Consider the following 8,064-nt stretch of genomic DNA (forward strand, 5'->3'; position numbering starts at 1 on the left):
TCCATAAAAATGAAGGGCACTACACATGAGGCAAGGTATAAGTAGAAGATCTTATCTAAAAAGAAGCTTGAAGCCTTAAGAGACCCTCTAAATGTGGATTTTAGGAAGCTGGGGGTCTATAAAGATGTCCTCAAACATCTTTATAACATCCAAATGGATAGACTTGTCTAGCCTAATATGGATTATTATAAGGAACTAACCTTAGAGTTCTTGAGTTCTTTAGAGATTAGCAAAAGGCATGGAGTCGACTTAGGATATTTTCGGATCACCTTCAATATGTTTGGCTAAAGGTCTCTCAAACAACGGCCGATTTTGGGAACATATTCAACTTTTAAGATCAAGGATTCATAGCTCTTAGTGACTTAGAGGTAAATCTAGTGAACTTTTAGAAATCTATTTCCACAGAAATCAAGATAGATAAAAACTCTAATGCCAAACACTTCAAATCCCTCCTTCATTGGACCCTTCATAGACTCATCACACTTACTATTCATGGTAAGTTGATGGCAATCAGAAAATTACCCAAAAATAACTATGCACTCTCTATTGCATGATCGACAATAGGCCTATTCAACTTTTTTTACTTTCTCATTGACCATTTTGTTCACCTAGCTAAATTCTCTTGTAGATGCATTTTGATCTCCTGTTATGTATCTATGATAGCGAACTACTTCAAACTTCTCACTATTTCCAATTTAGCCTACTTAAAGCACCCTCTACCCAAGAGCATCAACTATGTCACTCTCCAATACTTCATTCGCTCTAAAGTCATATAAGAAGATTGGTTATGATTCTTATGGAGCAATTTTGGGTATTAGTGTTTTCTCCACTATGGAGCACGCAAGAAAAAGAAGAGGGCAAGATTAAACAATGAGGGCCAAGAGGAAGAAGAAATTGAGGAAGCTCCAAGTGAAGAAGAGAGGGCAAAAGCAAGAAACAAGTGTTCCTCAATGAGAGACCACCCTAAGGGATAAGATGATGATCTTTATGACAAAGCAAGCCAAAAGGATTGAGAAATTCTATAGGCTTTTTAAGCATGTTCATGAGGTTCTCATTGAGATTTAAAAGCATCATGGCATCCCTACTTGTCATCCGGATTCTTGGAGGCTATCTGAGGATGAGAGTAGTGAAGAGGAAGAATGAGAAATAAAGAGTAGTTTAGTGGTTCTTAAGACATTGATTCATACTTACATTTCATGTTTTCCTTCATCCTCTCCTTGTTTTAACTTTCTATTTTTTTTCTTGAGGCTTTTGTGATTGTTATCCTACATTGTCTTGCATTTTTTTATTATTAATAAAGTTCTTATTTCTTCTCTCATGCCTTACTCTCCATCTTATCTCAATTACTTTATTTTTTTGATATTGACAAAGGGGAGAGATATTGGAGAGATAATGGAGATAATGGGAAGAGAAAGAACCTTATAAATTAAATGATAATTAAAGGTTGTGCAAGAATTAAGGGGGAGTCGAAATACAATCTCTCATAACTCCTAAAAATTAAAAGACAAAGGGGGAGAGTTTAAAAAGTCAAAAGGGGAGAAATATAAGTCTAGTGGTTGTTATATTTGTCTTAATCATGTCTCTTATCTTCTTAACTCAATTTATTTGTCAAACTTAAAAAGGGAGAGAACATTTAAGTGTTATTTGTATAGCAAACATCATAGTTCAAAATCTAGGCTAATTTATCATAAGGCTAAAGTCTCTAATTTTAATTTTGACACTTTAATTAAGTCTTAAAATAATGAACATTTAAGTGTTATTTGTATAGCAAACATCACAGTTTAAAATCCAAGACTATTTGAAAATGGCGACAGCACCTCTCAAAATGCAACCACGAAAAGCTCAAGTTTAAACATAGATGCTTATGGAGTTTTAGAATCAAAATCGTGAGCGCACCAATAGAAGTGCGACTGCAAAAATCAAGATTTTTGAGGTAGAGGCTATTAGCTTTCTGAGGCTGAAAATTACAACTGCTATCCTTAAGGGCGCGACCATAAAATTCATGAAGGGTTAATAACCGTTGCAAACCGCCAGTGATTATATTTGAAGCAGCCAATGTCTCTATACCATATTAGATAGTCGTTAAAGACTTTTTAATATTCATGACTGTGATGCAAGAAGCGTAACCACGATTTGCACTCTAACAGTATATTTAATGCACTATCTTAAAGCAAAAGATTGTGTGTTTTGGGGATATACTTATAACAACTCTTTGAGGAGCGTAAGCTATAAAAAAAACCTCAAAAGGTCTTAAATGGTTGATTAACAACCTCTAAAAGGCTACAATTATTATGCATTAACTTTCTTTCTTCTTACAATTAATTTTACAATCTTTGGTTATTATAAAAGCTTGAATGCTCTTGTGAGAGTTAGCCTAGGTAAAACTCTTAAAAAGGTTGTGTGTGAGCCATAAAACATAATTTTAAAAAATTTGGTGTGAGCCCTAAACAGTAAGTTTGGAGCGAGCTTGGGAAAACTCATTTGTAATTGACTGAGTATATAATGAATACCTAATTGAAGATTGGTGAAGGCTTTGATAATACCTGAACTACTATAGAATTTATGGTTATTCTTTCTTCTCTACTTCTTTCCCTTCTATTATCAATTTTTTAAATTTCCAACCATCCAAACTATTCACCAATTCAATTCCCTTTCTTAGTTCATAAGGACAAACACAGATTGTGTGGTGAATCCTAGTGGAGAGAACTAAAGCTTACTATATGAGCTTTATCTTGGTAATAAAGGTTGAGTTTTCCCTTGGCAAGGAATACCTTTTATACTTCAGAGAAACTTATCCCTTTTTATAATTACCTAGGAGTTGTACTGACATTAATCAAGATGATAAGTTTGTATCCCCCTAATATGGGCTAAGGATGGTGATCATCACTAGTGTAAGTCATCTCCTATTCGAGTAGAACTAATAAGTGCTAGAAGCACTTAAGTTTGAGTGACCTCGGGACAAGCTTGCTAACCTTCAAGCATAGTGACTAGTGACGAGAGAACATGCACTCTAGTTCTTCTACCTTTCACCTTAAATTGAGTTTAATTTATTAGTTAGAGTTTATTTTTAATCCTCTTTAAGTATTTGGCAAGCTGCATGATAAGAAGAATTTTTGGCATCAAAATACATGAAAATCAGCCAACGACTCTTGTTTATCAAAGGAATAGAGAATCCCCACAGGCACGACAGTAGAAGAACTTGCCCATGTGGCCTTCTCGTGATATATGTAGAAATTGGCAGATTGAAGGAGTGCACGGCACAGGAAGCATACACCCGTATGGCTTTCCCGTGTGACATGAAATAATGGTAGACACAACATGCCCGTGTGCCCTTCCCATGTAACCAGAGGATTTCTTATGAGAGATTTTAAGCTAAGAACACCACACGGCGTGTTGTGCCCATATGGTCCCGTGTGAATCATAAAAACACACTATTTAAAGGAACTTTTAGGGTTGCTTTATGAGAGTTCCATCATATTTTCATTTCTAGAGAGAGAAATATTAGAAACTTCATTTTCCTTTTATTTTTAGGGTCTTGATTGGTATTTCTCAAGGAAGAAAATTAATTTCTTCATTATTATCTAAGATTAAAAATTGAAGATTAAAGATTTTCATCTCTACTCTTCCATGACTAGTTTAAGATATTCTTTCCCTAATCTTTATTCCTTTAATGTGATTTTTAGAAACTAATTTTCTTGCTATTTGGATTTTGATGAACTCTAATTTGTTTTGTATGGATTGATTTAAAGTTAATTCAATTAATCTTTTCTATGAGTTGTTTTGTTCCTTTGATTTCTTAATTATCTATTTAAATTGATAAGTAAGCGTATTGATTGGAATTTATTTTCATAAACTGATTAGAGATAAATTTTTATGAATTGATCACATCTTAGGGATTGAGGATTGATTGGGATACTAAAGATAGATCTACAAGATCATTTGGTCCAATAGTTCCTTAATCTTAATGCATGATCTAAGTGAGTGGATTTGAGAAGAGATTCCTCTCCTTCCTCTTAGGAATTAAGGGTTTAATCACTTGAGAAAGGTTATAACCTAATTTTGTAGAATGCCAACTCAACTCTTAATTTGAATTAATTGTTGTTTGTTTCATTAAATACTTAACTTATTAGGGTATTCACTACTTAAATAGGCTTTATCCTTGATAACTTTACCAGTTGTTTTACATCTTTATTTTCAAGATTATTTTACTTTTAGATATTATTACACCTAAACAACATTTTGATTGCTAAACATTAGTGTATGATTGAAGGTATTACTCACAATTAGGTCCCTAATGGAATGATACTCTTATTCACATTTTGATTGCTAAACATTAGTGTATGATTGAAGGTATTACTCACAATTAGGTCCCGAATGGAATGATACTCTTATTCATATTATATTATTTGATGTGATCGGTGCACTTTGCCGTGTGCGGATAACGCGCATCAAGTTTTTAGCGCCTTTATTGGGGACTCTTTTTTTATTATGATATTATTAGTAATTCAAAAGCTAGTGATTTAGCATTTTTATTTTATTTTTCATTTGATTTTTCTTTGTTGTGTTTGTGTTTTCTTTAGGTACTTGAATCTATGTATGACCCGAACTAGTTCAACGGACCTATTCGCTTACGAACCAGAGTTGGAGAGAACTTTGAGGAAGCAACGAATAGAAGATTGAGAACAAGATTTAACCGAAATGGTGGCAGAGTTACAGAATCATAATTAAGAAGGAGAACCATAACAAGAAGGGGGACAATTAAGAATGGCAGCTCCATCTAGGGGGAGAACCATGCAAGAGTATGCACACCCAACTTTTAATGGGGCCACATCGAGTATTATGAGGCCGAATGTTGCAGCAACAACTTCGAGATCAAGCCCAACATTATTCAGATAGTGTAAAACAACTGCATGTTTGAAGGTTTGTCCAATAAGGATCCAAACACCCATTTAGATGATTTTTTAGAGATTTGCCATAACTTTAAGATTAATGAGGTATCAAATGATAATATTCGGTTAAGGCTATTCCCATTCTCATTAAGGGATAAGCCAAAGAAGTGGTTGAAATCATTTCCAACTAGGACATTTATGACCTGGAATCAGTTGGCCGAGAAATTCTTGGAGAGATACTCTCCACCTTATAAGACAACCAAGTTCAAGAATGATATATGATGTAGATGATTCTATGCATATTTATTAACTGTTTATCAATCGTTTGTTCGTATATTTAAGTCATATTTATTCCTGTTTGATAGCAATTTGGTATGTTTCTGAGTTTTTCAGGTTTTCGGACTCCTTGATGGGAAACTGATTGATTTTCGGGCAGAAACCAAGCTATGTGGATGATTTACGCATATTAGATGTTTGTCGGATTCGATTCCTTGATTGGCGCACAATTCAAGGCTTTTGCACGGGCAGTTGCACAGCCATGCACATTTGCACGGCCTCCCTTGCCCGTGGCACGGGCTATGGCTCTTCTGCCTATAAGTAGGCACATGCAAAATGAGACAGGGTTCCGCTTCTGATTTCTGGACTTCTCTATGCGCGCGACCCCTCACTTCTACACCTCTGTTCTTGACATTTTAGGATTGATTTGGGAGATTCAAGCAAAGATTGAAGGTTCTAGATGATTGATCGAGACATTTGAGATCCATACTTGAGGCTGGTTTCAGAGTTGGCTTGCGACATTTCCACTTCGATTCGAGAGAAGAGGGGTTACATGTTCTATTCCTTTTTTCTTGTTTATTTCCTTTTGTATTTGTTTCTTTCATTATAAGTAGCTAGGGCTGCCGAATCCATTGGGGTTCACCTTTGTTGATGGATTGTGCTTAATTATTAGATTTTTATTTGCCATTCTTGTAATCTTCTTGCTGTTTAGTGATAAAGTTTGATTCAGTTAATTTAAGATGTTGAATTAATTGTCTTTTGGGTTGTTTCTTGACATTGAGAAATGCTTGTTACAACTGAAAATTGAATGGTAAGAACTGGTAGTTAACACTTAGAGATAAGGTTAATTCACTCGCCGGATTAAGAATTAACAACTTTTAATAGATCTAAATCACGCTTAATGCTAATCTGTAATAATTTGATAGGAAGAGATTCCATTAGGTTAATGCAGGTTTAGGAACTCAGTGAGCTCGAGAGAGGAGCCGAGTTTGATTCAGGATTTAGGCACGGGTAGCAAGGTTGGTAAATTATAAAATCAACCTTAGAATTCCATCACTTAAGTCCCCTTCGGGTTTGCTTCTTTTGTTACGGTTGTCTTTCGATTGTTAGTTGCTATTTGTTCCTTTATTTGCATTCATAGTCATTAGTTAATTAATTTAGACTTCTCACACCTTATTTCAAACTAGATAACATAGCGAACAGTACTAACTTAGGTTCACCCGATCTCTAGGGATACGACCTTGATACTCACTAGTGCTAGGCCGCATCGATAGGTTCACTGCCTTAGGTGTAGGTTGTATCAGTAGCCCATCAAGTTTTTGGCGCTGTTGCCGGGGAACAAGTAACGGTGAAGTAGAGTGAATTGTTTTTATGTTAATTTAGTCATTATCTGTTTATTTATTTATTCTTTATTTTTATTTTATTATTTTTGTTGATTGGTGGTTGTTTGGTTATCGGTTTCAGGTAGTTTATGACTAGGAGCTCTAACCCTAATCCCTTAGAACCCTTATCTGACCCAGAGCGCTCTCTCGAATTATTGAGATGATGTTTGCAAGTAGTTGATGAGGAGGACGGAGTTATAGTTCAAATTCAAGGAGCTGACGTGATGGAGAATCACAACCCCTAGGCTGATGATAATTAGAGGACGATGTACGAGTTTGCTCGACCATCTTTGGATGGGACAAAAACTAGAATAGTCAGACCTGCTATAGCAGCCAATAATTTTGAAATAAAAGCCAATGTTATCCAGATGATCCAGTAGAGCATGCAGTTTGGAAGATTTCCTAGCGAGGATCCCAATGCTCATATCTCCAACTTTTTGGAGATTTGTGACACATTCAAGATAAATGGAACAACCGATGACGCCATTCGGCTGACATTGTTTCCATTTTCCTTGAGGGACAGAGCAAAGAGATTGTTGCAATCTCTTCCACAGCAGACGATTACTACCTAGAAAGCGTTGGCTAAAAAAATTTTATATAAGTATTTTCCTCCCGCTAAAACTGCTAAACTTAGAAATGACATATCTTCTTTTGTGCAGTTTGATGATGAAAGCATGTACGATGCATGGGAGAGGTTTAAGGACCTATTGAGATGCTGCCTATATCACGGATTGCCAGTGTGGATGCAAGTTCAGACCTTCTATAGCGGGTTGAACCTTACGATGAGGCAGATGGTTGATGCTGCAACAGGTGGGGCACTAAATAGTAAGACGCCTGAGCAAGCTCAGAACTTGATAGAGGAAATGGCCATGAACAATTATCAGTGGCAATCCTCTAGGAACCGACCAGGAAGACAAGGAGTGGTCAACTAAGTAGATTCTACAGCGGCCTTGGCAGCTCAGGTGGAGCTTCTGACCAAGAAGATTAACCAACTCCAGATGTCGATTCATGCAGCGAATGTTGGCTGCGAGTTTTATGGTGGCCCGCACTACAGTGCGAACTGTACTGTGGGAGGTATATTTGCTTCATCTTCCTCTACTTTTCCATCTGTTTCTATTGTGTCTTATGATGTTGAGTAGGTTGATTATATGGGGAATGCCCCAAGGCAACAGAATGACCCTTACAGCAACACATACAACCCTAGGTGGCGCAATCATCCCAACTTCAGTTGGAGGAACAATAATGCTCAGGGTCCACCTGGTTTTCAGAGACTTCATCAGCAGCCACAGCAACAGCCAGTTGGGCCTGCACAAGCTCCTCCTCCACCAGAAAAGAAATCAAATTTAGAGGAGCTTATGATGAAGTTTGTGACATCTACGAAGATGAGGTTCCAGCAAACTGATAGTGCACTTAGGAATCAACAGGCCTCGATTCAGAACTTGGAGACCCAGATTGGCCAAATCTCTAAAATATTGTCTAAGAGGCAACAAGGAGCGCTCCCTAGCACCACTGAGTCT

At 36.5% G+C, this 8,064-nt stretch overlaps 1 non-coding gene across 1 annotated transcript; it reads right to left on the reverse strand.

Moving 5' to 3' along the window:
• Positions 1–7,173: 7,173 nt before the first annotated feature.
• Positions 7,174–7,280, reverse strand: LOC112533730. Its single transcript, XR_003078065.1, has one exon. It is a non-coding gene; the product is annotated as a small nucleolar RNA R71 (small nucleolar RNA).
• Positions 7,281–8,064: the final 784 nt, after the last annotated feature.

The sequence above is a fragment of the Ricinus communis genome, chromosome 6 (genome assembly GCF_019578655.1).
Source record: "Ricinus communis isolate WT05 ecotype wild-type chromosome 6, ASM1957865v1, whole genome shotgun sequence".
Classification (NCBI taxonomy): Eukaryota; Viridiplantae; Streptophyta; class Magnoliopsida; order Malpighiales; family Euphorbiaceae; genus Ricinus; species Ricinus communis.